Below are 11,508 nucleotides of genomic sequence, written 5' to 3' on the forward strand. Positions count from 1 at the left end.
GAAATCTGAAACTGGCCCCATGCACAGAAGACAGGGAGAGATGGAAGAAAGAGATTGATGAGTGGCAGGTTTAATAAGCAAGAGAACTTACTTGTAAAGTCTTATCTTGGGGGCCTCAAGATGAGTAGACCTCTGAACCTACCTTCTAGAATCTTAAAAGTTTATAGAGAGGTCTTAATGAGGTTCAGTCATACACACCATCCAGGTGGTCTCAGCAACACTTGGTTCTCTCAAGGCTGCGTCCCTGAAAACAGCTCCCACTGTGGGAACAGGATGCGGTTGAGGCGGCGTGTACATTCCAAGGACAAGGGAGGGGGGTGAAGATCCTCCACCTGTCCTGAGCCAGCTCTCCTTTCAGCTGGCGGTCACGTCCTCTGGATGACCTCCTCCACCCGGGGATAGCTCCTGGGGACAGGTGTCCTGGGATCTCAGGGTGAACGAGGAAGTGTGCAAGAGGCATGAGCTCATCCAGTTCACCCACAGCCTTGCAAGCCAGGTGGGGCGGTCTGGTCTTTACTCCGAGAACCGTTAGAAGCTCGGAGACTTCACAGAATTGGGCAGAGGCAGTGGGGACACAGTGACATTGACATGCCGGCCAGACCACTTGGGCAGCCTTGTGAGGCACGGAGGGGCGTGTCCAGACTGGAGGCAATGATCACTCCAGTAATCCAGGTGTCAGGGGTCTGACCGGAGGGAGGCGCAGAAGCCTGGGCAGAGGCAGATGAGTTTCAGAGGAGAGAAAATAAGCAGAACACGTCCACAATGGGTCAGGGGCCGTGAGAGGAGGGGGACACTTACATCTCTGTGTTGGCAACAAATCCGGCAGTGACATTGTCAGGTACACTCTCCCAATGTCCATCTCCTACTTCTTTCTTGCAACGGAGTTACATGGTTAACACACACGTTCACACACGGATGGGCACGAGACATCTGGAGAGGCGACAGCCACCTCTCATGGCAAGACGAGCATGAGCGTGATAGGGTTAAAAGCTAGAGCACATCCATGTGCCTTGGGCTTCTCGAGGCATAGAGGCTGGATTTTGAGACAGAGCATCACAGGAGAACCAGATAGAAGCCGTATGCCCTTGGTGACCCAGCTTCCGAAGTAACCGTAAGGTCATCCTTGTGTTCTGCTCCTCGAGCACTCGCAAGCCTGTCCAGACATGAGGGAGGGGATGGAGCAGCAGAGTTGGCAGTCCACAAGCAGTTGAATGTTTAGGACTGGGCAGCAGGACTAGATTCACAGGCAACAGGTGGTGGTGGAGACCAGGTATGGATGGCAGATCACCTGGGGATGTTGGGGACAATGAAGAGGGACAAGGTCGGAGCCCTGAGGATGTGGTGATTGTTAGTAAATGGTTATGGAATATATAATTCATTCAAGAACAGAACTTTATAGGTAGCCCCCCAGGTCAGTGGCTCTTCATTCTGGTCCCAAGCAGGAGAAGAATCACAGCCAAGAAAGTCTCCAGTTACTGCCTGGAGCCAGACAAGGAACCTTTAGAGTCTACTTTTCAAACTTCAGTGTGCACAAGGATGACTCCAGGAGGCTTATTCTAAGCACAGAGTCCTGCGTCCCACTCCCCGAGATTTGAAATTCACTAGACCTGCAGCCGGGTCTAGGAATCTGCCTTTTTAAACAAATTCCTTCTGTAAAACGGCCACAGGGGTGGGTGGACAGCACCTTACTCAGCCACTCAACCATAAATCCCAACAGGGCTGTGGACAAAGTCTTTTTGATAAGATGTTCTGGCCCCAAGTCCTGGCTCTGCTACTCTGTAGCCACTTGCCTTTGGACAGTTTCCTTTCTCTGAAGACTTTCTTGTCTGTACCATTAGGAGGTTGAGTTGGAGCAAAGTTTTCAAACTGCTCTGTCGGACCGGAGGGGCTTGCACACTGGGTACCCACCTCCATTAATCCATTTCGCAAATATTTATTGAATGGCTGGATACTGGGGATATTGTAGTATCCATGATTAATTTTCATTGTGGAAGTTATTTCCAAAGAGAAGCACAAGCAGAGGTGACTTCAATTGTGCGTGCCCTTCCATGTGGGTTGCCATTTGGACAAACTGTTCCCAGGATGGAAACAACTGGCTTAGATAATCTTAAGGGTCCTCGCAACCGGAAACCTTTTGTTCTATGATGTTTTTCAATGATTTTATTTCTGAGTAAAGTCGAAACAAGCAGAATGCAGTTACTGTGTTTGAAATATGTCAAGGACCCCAAGGTTAACACTTTCATTCTTGATAAGAAATTGCGGGCTCTTTAAGGATCGAAAATGGTCTCTGTCATGGTTTTCTGACATTTAAGAACCAGCACTTTCACCTGAGAAATTGAAGGAAAGAACAGACAGCGAAGCCGAGCCCTGCTTGCTTGCTGGAGGAAACAGCAGAGCGGAGGTAGGGCGGCGGCTCCAGCCAGAGGATGATTTACGCTTTCTGAGCCTTCCAGTTTTTGTCTGCAGAATGGGCAGATGGTAGCGTCTCAGAGCCTTTTTTTTTTTTTTAAAGATTTTATTTATTTATTTATTTGAGAGAGAGAGAGAAACAGCATGAGATGGGATAGGGTCAGAGGGAGAAGCAGGCTCCCCGCTGAGCCAGGAGCCCGATGTGGGACTCGATCCCAGGACTCCGGGATCATGACCTGAGCCGAAGGCAATCGCCCAACCAACTGAGCCACCCAGGCGCCCTCTCAGAGTCATTTTAAGGAGAAAGATTATATATGAAAATTATTAGCTCTGTGCCAGATACTTAGTAAGCATTCAATAAATGATGGCCATTATTAATTTAAGTATCTTTCTTATGCATATTATACTTGTCAACATTCCTGCAAATGTTTTATAGATGAGAATGGAAAAGTACCCAGTGTGGGAGTTGCCAAATACCAGGGCTCTGCCAGACCAATAGCAACTCTCTGGGGGGAAGAAAGCCCTGTAATTCTCTCTTTTCTAAACTACATGCCCATGGAGTTGGCCTTACAATTTTGAATTTGCCTCCGCACCCCCCCTCCCCCGAAGGAGAGCAAGTTACTTTTGCTCAGTAGAAACCAAGCCTATATCCAAATTTTGGATAGAGGATTTCCATATTTAAAAAGAATAAAGATGACAACCTTATATACTGTTGAGAAATTGCAAAGAAGCCCTGAAATAATTTCTCTGTATTTTTTGGTAGTCGAATAGGCTAACTTGCCTTGAGACTGAACCTGCAAGCATCTTTTTGTTCTCTTCTCTCTTGCTCATTAAAACCGTACGGAGACTGCACCCAGGCAGGAGTACCTCTAACACGTAGTGGATTGCGGAATGCAGCTGCACATCTGAGCTTGGGCAAAACATGTGGCTGTGGCTTCCTTATGTCTCAAATGAGAATAATGACAGACTTTCCCCTCTAGGATGTTGGAGAAGTTAAATAAGGTGGTTCTTAGACAACCACGCACATAGTAAGTGCACACAGTAAGCTAACTATTGCTATTTTCATGTGTATTGATGTACTAGATATTTTGGTGTTCAGTTATATATTTCGAACTGCAAACTCATAACATATAAATTAATGTTAGCTTCTTGCATTTAATGATCTGCATGTAATGATTCTGGAGGCAGCTAAATTTACCTTGATGTTGTGTTGGGAGCTATAGCCTGTTTTAAGAGATGCGACATCTGCTACTGATTTGGGGTGTCAGTTTGGTAAAATCCTGTAAGTCATTGGGGTGCCTTAGGACTGTAGTCTATAACCAGACACGGTGATTCCATCAGGCAGTAAAATAGCTGACTGTCGAAGAATCCTGTTCTCTGGGGAAGAATTCGGAATTTCACCTGTGCAAATCAGGCGGAAGTGTCTGTAGCAATTAGGATTAGGTTCAACAGCAGAAAACCCCAAATCACAGTGGCTTAATCAGGTAGAAGTTAATCTTTCCTTTTTCTAAGTCCTGGGACACAAGGTTGGCATGGCATTCTATAGTGTCAGGAACCCAGGCTCCATCCTTCTGGTTCTACAGCAGGGCGCACCATCCAGCCCCAAGGGACTTCCCAGTCCACGTTGGCTGCTCCAGCTCCAGACATCAAATCTTTGTTCCAGTCATTTGGAAGGAGATAAGAACATGCACTTTACCTTTAAGGACATTTTCCTACAGATTGCCCACACCATTTCCACTTAGGATCTCATTCCCAAGGCCACTCCCAGCTGCCTAGCTGCAAGGGACACTGGTAAATGTAGTCCTTATCCTGGGAATGCATGCTGTGGGAAATGGATATTTGGGGACAATTAGCAGTCCGTGCTGCAAGGTTAGAAGGGGTTAGAGCACTCAACCTAGATGCAGGGGCAAGAGTGCAGAAACAAATCCCAGGTGCACAGTGTGGACTTGGAGAAGCTTGTTGCCATAGTAACTAGAAAAAGCCTGAACATGCCAACTGTCTCGACGAAAAAAAATTGTCCTTGTCCCTCAGACCCTGTGTTCTGGCCAGAAGTCTCTGATCGATAAGTTCGTAAGTTTACGTCAGTCCTTGCTTGTGATGTTGAAACAACTTGTTTATTCTCCTAGTGCTGACCACGTTCCACCCTGGCAAAAGTTTAGAATGTGTTAAACAGAGTGAAGGGAAAGGAAATCCCAGAAGTAAGGTCTGTGGGGAGACCAGCATATGTTTGGTATTTGAAGTCTGCTTTATAATAAAAAGAAAAGGAAAATGTTTTGATACATTAGAGTCCAATTAGCCTGATAATGCCGATTTAAAATGTAACTGAACTGTGGTGTAATTTAGACTTGTAAATTTCCATTGGAAAAGTTTTTTTTTTTTTTTTAATTAGGAAGTTTACCATGTTTGATTGTTTAGAAGAATCAGAGAGTCTTCAAACTTAGTTATAAGTTGAATTATAACTTCACTAGATGATTTAAATACTTAGGCAGGCTTTTGCAACATCAGTTTAAACAATGGAGGGGATTTAATGAATAGAGCTTTTATCTGGGCCAGTCCTTTGAAGCTATTTAGGGTTCTTTAAACACTGAACAAGAGACTCCTTGAAAGTAATTGTTAAAATATAGTCTATGTTAAAAGAGATTTGTAGGTTGAATTCAAAGACCTAAAGAAAAAATTTTTTTTGTTAATTTTTTTTCAGTTTATTTATTTAAGTAATCTATACCCAACTTAGGGCTGGAACTCATGACCTCAAGATCAAGAGCTGCAAACTCTTCCCATTGAGCCAGCTAGGCACCCCCCAAAATGGGTTTTTTAATGATTTTCATATTAAAACATTTTCAATGTACAGTAATAATATAATAATAATAAACAACTCACAATGCCAACTTCAACTTTTTCCTGTTTTTATTTATTCATATACAAAATAAGAGGGCTCTAAGGATAATTTCTTTTTTTTTTCTTTTTGTAGTTGAACTCTTTTTTGTTGTTGTTTATTGCTTCACACTTAATCTTCTGTGGAACCCCCTGTTGGCCTTTGTTCTGAGAAATGGCTCTCCCCCATTCCAAGTAGTTTGGGGGAGCTTCCAGCCATGAGACCCTCCCCTTCCTCAGTTACAAGGTGGCAGGCATCCCACACTAAGCCTGTCATGCATGCCACGTCCCTGAAGAGATCATTCTTTGCTTCTCTCCACCTAGAGCACTAGACGTTACCTTCCTGCTTCTTGTTTTTCAGCATAGGGGTCAAAAGCATTGACTCAGAAACCAGATTTTGTGTGTTCACATCGTGGCTAAGATGTTACCTAGCTGTGTGACCTTGGGTTTATTACTTAACCTCTCTGAATCTCAGTTTTCTGAGCTATAAAATCAGCATTATAATAGTGTCCACTTTCATATTTAGTATTGTTCTAAAGCTTACATACGTTAATGTAAAGCTCTTGAATAGTGACAGACAGATAGTAGGTGCTCAATATATGTTTATTATTATTGTTGTTGTTGAGCTTTCCTTTCATTTATGTAGAATGAACCTACATTTTTCCATTGAATTCCATTTGCCCTCCTTACTTTTTTAACTGTGAACTGTTTCTGTTCCTTGCAAGCAACATTTTCTGGCTGAGACAACCCTGGTATAAAAAAAAGATATCCTCAATGCAGGGGAAGGGGACCCTTGGACCTCCTTTACCTGCTACAGCAGCTTAAGATCCCCTCCGTGGATCGTGGACACAGCTGGAGACCCATCGGATCCAGTCACGCCAAGGGCTCCTCAGTCTGTGCGCTCTGATATTTTTTCTCTGTTTACACCTGCAGTCCTGGCCCTAAGGGTTATGTGCTGAATAATGACCTCAAACTCTGGACAAATATGCAAACATATTTGGGATGTTCACAAGAATCTCTTCCCGTTAAGACAAAGGAATAAACTCATAATTTTACAATATATTCAGCAAGGGTCAATTGAAAAAGGAGAAAGGAGGAGGAGGGAGGAGGTGGGGAGGGAAGAGGAGAACGAGAGGGGGGAGGAGGAGGAGGGGGAGAAGATTACCATTAGCAGAAGCATCTCAGGACTACCTGGACATCCCATTGACGCACTCAAGGTGTTCTTCTGTGATCCCCCCTCATCTGCAGGATATAAGTGATTCCACTTCAGCAGGACATGCAGACCTCCCTGGACTGCCCTTGGCTGCCTCCCCATCCCAAATCCTGCCCCTTCTCTCCTCTCCTGGTCGTATTTTGTTTCCTAAGCACCAGACTCCTGTTGCATCCTGTGTATTCTATGTTCTCTCATCCCTCCATATTTTTGTGTATTGCCTTCTTGCCATCTTGTCCAGCCAGCCCTAACTGCTTGGCTTCAAGCTGCAGATGGCACACTGTCTTCCCTGCAACAGCCCCTGGTTTTCCCAGGCATGTTCTCGAATCCCTCCCCACCGTGCGCATTGTACCTTACACATAATCTCCCTTTTGCACTCAACAGATGTGACTGTCTTGTAGGCAGGGTATGTGTCGCTCCCACCATTTTGTGCTCACCCCGCCTTGTCCCTGACCCAGAGCTGGTGATCTGGAACATTTACTATATGTGGTCTTCCCCAGACCACGCTATCTTTCTCTGATGTTCTTCCCCAGACCACGCTATCCTCTGATGCGCCCTTCCCTGTGCCCGGCTGTTAGGGCATAATCCCAACTGAACATTGGTTTTGGGGGAAAGCACTAGTTCATTTTCTGCATTTCCCTTTAAAAATGCATGATGAAGGCAGAGATTGTCTTCCTCTTTCCCTGCTAGGTTTCCAGGGCTTAACATGAAGAAGCTTAAGAAAATATATGTATTAAATAGAATACACCCATCCATGTATCTACCTGCAGATCTCTCGGTCCAAGACTACCATGCCCTTAAATGAAGTGATCTCCCCCGAACAGATGGGTTGTCATGTTCTGATCGCCCCACCATGAGAAGCTGTCTGAGCTTCCCCAAGAAGCAGAAATGCGTTACTTGCAATCTGTAGATGCCAGGGTTTGGTGTCAAAATGAGCTGATTCTGATACCCATGAGCAATAAATCTGGTCCTGTGATACCAAGACGAAAAGAAAACATGTCAGTGCCACTCTCTGGGGACAGTGTGACAACATCAAAATAAACTCACGGCAAATGCTGTTAGCTTGGACAGAAGGGAAATGTTTGGACTTCCCCAGACATGAGACCCCCAGGCAGGGGGAGGATTCCTGGGTGCATGGCTCCTCTCTGCACTCCCCTGCCACCCACAGCCTGACAATGTCTCAGCCTGACCCCTTGAAGCCTACAGAGGAAGTCACAGGCTCTGAGTTTCTCCCATCGCCATTCATCTAGGAAGGTGATGAAAGAAATCTTACCTTGTTTATTTTATGCAATAGTTTAAGATGATATGAAGTGTTTTATGGACAGGTAATAGCTTGGAAAAAATTTTAAAAAGCCAAACCAAACCTTCATCTATCCCAAATTTCTGGGAAAGCTGAAGTAGCCATGTGCCAACCTATGCTGGGCACCTACCGTTTGCCAGCTCCAGTGTGATCCGGCAGACAGAGAAACAGACCCTGGAGCTCTAATCCCAATGCGCTCCGTTCCCTAGGAGACCCACTGTCACAGCGTGCACACCAATGCACCCCTCCCACAGCGGCCCAGGCCACCGGGCAGCAGCAGGAAGCTTCGAGCACACAGAATGACACCTATTCAATAATCTCTAAGTTGCCAGGAATGCATCTAGCCCTGGAGTCGCATCTTGAGCCCCGAAGCTTAGGTCTCTACAGCCGTACTTTGTCCCTGCAACAGGATCCCACAGCTCACTCTGTAACCACGTACAAGTTACTTAACCTCTCTGAGCCTTCCCTTTCTCATCTGTAAAATACAGGGAACTCACCACAACCTCACAGACCTCTTGTGAGGATTAATTATGGCATAATTTATATAAATCTTAAGACCATTTATATAAGATCTCAGGACCATCCCTGACCCGCAACGATTCACATTAGCGCCCGGGTTCTCTTTAGAAAAGAGAGGCTCAGAACTAGAGGAGCCCTTTATCAATTCAAACCTTTCCTTTTATTGCTAAAGAAACTGTGGCCCAGAGAAACTCACTCACTTCCTCAGAGTCCTGCCTACAAGGTCACAGGAGAGTTAGTTGACTTGTATGTTTACTAAGCACATAAATAATACTTATAATGTATCAGACAATGTGCTAAGTGTTCCACAAATACCAGTAAGCTTAATATTTGCAGAAACCCTATGACGTAGGAATCATTGTCATCTGCACTTTCCAGATGAGGAAACAGAAGGTTCAGAGAATTGCCCGGTGACAGGCTTGTAACTAACGGAAGAGGGATGCAAACCCTGGCAGTCGTCCTTGGTCTGCCGTCAAGTCTGTGCACTGGACCACTGCGGCCAATTGCTGGAATGCTCCTGATGCTTCTTTAATACCCACCTCCAGCCAAGGGCACCTCCTCTCTCCCTCTCTGTCATGCTCTGCCTCCTCCTTCCTCCCTTCCTCCTGCCTCCTAGCTATCCTAATTAATAATAATGAGAGGGAAGTTACTTTCTCTTAGAATCCCACTGAGCAAAGGCTAGGGAAGCAAAAGCTTCCTTGTTATTACTTTACTGAGAGAAGAATTCCAAAGAAGCTGGAGAGCGAAGGGGGAGGCACATGGGGAGGGAGGGGAACACCCTGGAGGGTGTGATACCCGGGGCTTCACTTGGTATTGTTCTATCTCAGGGACTGTCCCTAAGAGGCTCAGGAACTTCTGCACCAGGGAGCAGACTGTGGGGTGATGGGGAGGGAGAGGGAAGGGAGCAGGTTCACAGGCTCCCACTTCCCATCCATCAGAGATCTGGCTTCATGGGTCCCCGGCCACGGATGCGGGTCATGCCCAGGCTCCAGGAATCACGTCTCAGGAGCAACAGAGAACCCCCCAGGGTGAAGGGGAAGCCTGTCACTGTGGGAGGGGCTGGAACCCTGCAGGGTGGGGTGGGAAAGTTGTCCAAGGTCAAGGTTGGACCCCTTGAGGGAGGCTGTGAGGAGCTGGGGTGGGTGCTGGAGGGCGGGGCTGTCTGATACACCTGCCTGCAGAGCTGTTGAATCCTCTCAACGACATCCAGATCCAGCCAGGAGCTCCCAGTCTACTGTATGTTCTTCGTTCCTAGTTTATGCTTAGGCTAATGGTCTCTAATTTGGGGCAGGTCTCTTTCTATCGCTTTTCCATTTATTAAATGGGATATTATGAAGATCAGATCAGCTAATGAACAGGCAAGGCAGGCATCCAAGGTTACACAATGGGTGGATGGTAGAGCCAAAAGAAACATCTAGCTTTTGCAGTGACATTGGGGTACTTTTCAGGCAACGCTTTAGAGGAAGAAACTCTTAACCATCTCCATGCCCACCACAGAGTGAGAGCCTCATGCACCCTTCGTGGGCATTGTCCGTAAATGGCTGTGCACCCCCTCATGTCAGGGCCACACGGCTGGAAACAGAAACCCGTGGAGAGTCAAGAAAGTGCGTTCTCTTTGTTCCCTGCCTTCTCAGTTGTCAAAAAAGGGCTTCATTCCCAATTTATAAACAATGCCCCTGCCTCAAGATGGCATCAGTTGCTGACAAATACTCCCTTCTTTACCTGATCGTGACACAGGTCAATGAAGCAACGACAATATTGGATAATCTTGACAAAACACGAGATAAAAATAATGATCATTTGTTAAGCATCTCTTAGCACCAGAAACTGTGCTAGGTGCTGTCTATCCAGTAGAATTGTTAACATATATTATGTGTTTCTGCCTTTCTGGGCACTGCTCAATGCAGGGTAATGTGTGCAACTCATTCTGTCCCTCCAGCAGCCCTGGGAGATCGGTACCGGTGTGAATAGTCTCTAGGTCACAGATGAGACAAATGAGGCTCAGAGAAGTTAAGTAACTCACCCCCTGTCACACAGCTGGTGACATGGGATTGCGATTACCGTTCAGGCCTCTGGCTCTGCTAGAGTCCATGCTGTACACTTGTACTCGCTGCTAGTTAAGACTCAGCACGGCTCAGCTGTGGCCCCCCCGGGGTTGACAAAGGGCAACCTCTTTGTGAAATGTGCTACCCAGCCGACCTCCCCAACCCTACCGACCCCTTCCCACCCTCCGCGCCTCTGCCGGTGCAAACCCTTATCAACATTCCAGTTCTATGACCTTGAACAAGTCCTCTTCACCTCGGGTCCTCTGTGTTCTTATCTGCAGACCGAGGGGAAGAAACTCTTCATAAGGGTCTCAGGAAGCATGCTTGGCATTGTGTGGGAAACATATCCATGCCAGGAACCAAGAGGAGTTTAGCTAATGCCCGCTTTCTTCCCTTCCGCCTTCTGAACTGCTGAACTTGAGCTGAGATTAGTTTGCAACATGAACCAGGTGCCTCCCACCCGATGTGTCCCTCCCGCACTTGCACGAGCCCTGGGAGTGAGCACACTGTGTTATATTTATCACGGTATGTGTCTCTCCTCCTCCCGGGTCATGTAAGGGGAAAGATTCTGGGTTCACCTCTTCGTCACTGCCCTGGGGCCGCTCACGGTCTCTGCCAAGCACAGAAATTTCGTAGATAAACACTCCGCTGGATAAACGAGTGAACAATGCAATAGTGTATTTTGGGGTGCATAACAAGCATGCAATAATGACGTGACGACTTGGGATTTGACTTGGTTAGACCTGTGTGTGCCTGGCTGGATCTCCAGGGGGACAGAGCTGACAGGGATGATCTTTTAGCTTTTCTGGGCTCAGCTCGGTTCAGCCAGCATTTTGCTAACACCCACAATGAGCCCAAGGTGGGGACAGGCAAAGGCCTGACAGTCATGAGGAGTGCACGGCTCTGCCCACATTTCTGGGCTCATCATGCCAGTTCTTCCAGAGTCCTGCACAAATTAGCTACTCAAGAAGCATTTTTAATGAATACACCTTTGTCCGTGTCCTTTGCCCAGGCTCACAACACAGGAGAAAAAGGAAGCAGACAGGCTCCAAGAGAAAAGAAATTTGAGGTGTTTACCTTCTACATTCTCTCTCTCTCTCTCTTACACACACACGGACACATATGCTGTATTTTCCAGGTTTAAGAGGAAGCCA

General features: G+C 46.5%; 1 long non-coding RNA gene across 4 annotated transcripts; it reads right to left on the minus strand.

Moving 5' to 3' along the window:
• Positions 1 to 54: 54 nt before the first annotated feature.
• On the minus strand, positions 55 to 10,921 carry LOC115941170 (uncharacterized). Of its 4 annotated transcripts, none has more exons than XR_014144445.1 (3): positions 10,588 to 10,921; positions 6,089 to 7,460; positions 55 to 1,288 (listed from the first exon to the last, which is right to left on the minus strand). It is a non-coding gene; the product is annotated as an uncharacterized LOC115941170 (long non-coding RNA). The 4 variants fall into 4 exon arrangements; XR_014144444.1 differs by lacking the exon at positions 55 to 1,288 and having other exon boundaries at positions 5,296 to 6,522; positions 7,388 to 7,460; XR_004075926.2 differs by lacking the exon at positions 55 to 1,288 and having other exon boundaries at positions 5,296 to 6,522; positions 7,255 to 7,460.
• Positions 10,922 to 11,508: the final 587 nt, after the last annotated feature.

Source organism: Leptonychotes weddellii, chromosome 4 (assembly GCF_054177405.1).
Source record: "Leptonychotes weddellii isolate Sample4059 chromosome 4, ASM5417740v2, whole genome shotgun sequence".
NCBI lineage: Eukaryota > Metazoa > Chordata > Mammalia > Carnivora > Phocidae > Leptonychotes > Leptonychotes weddellii.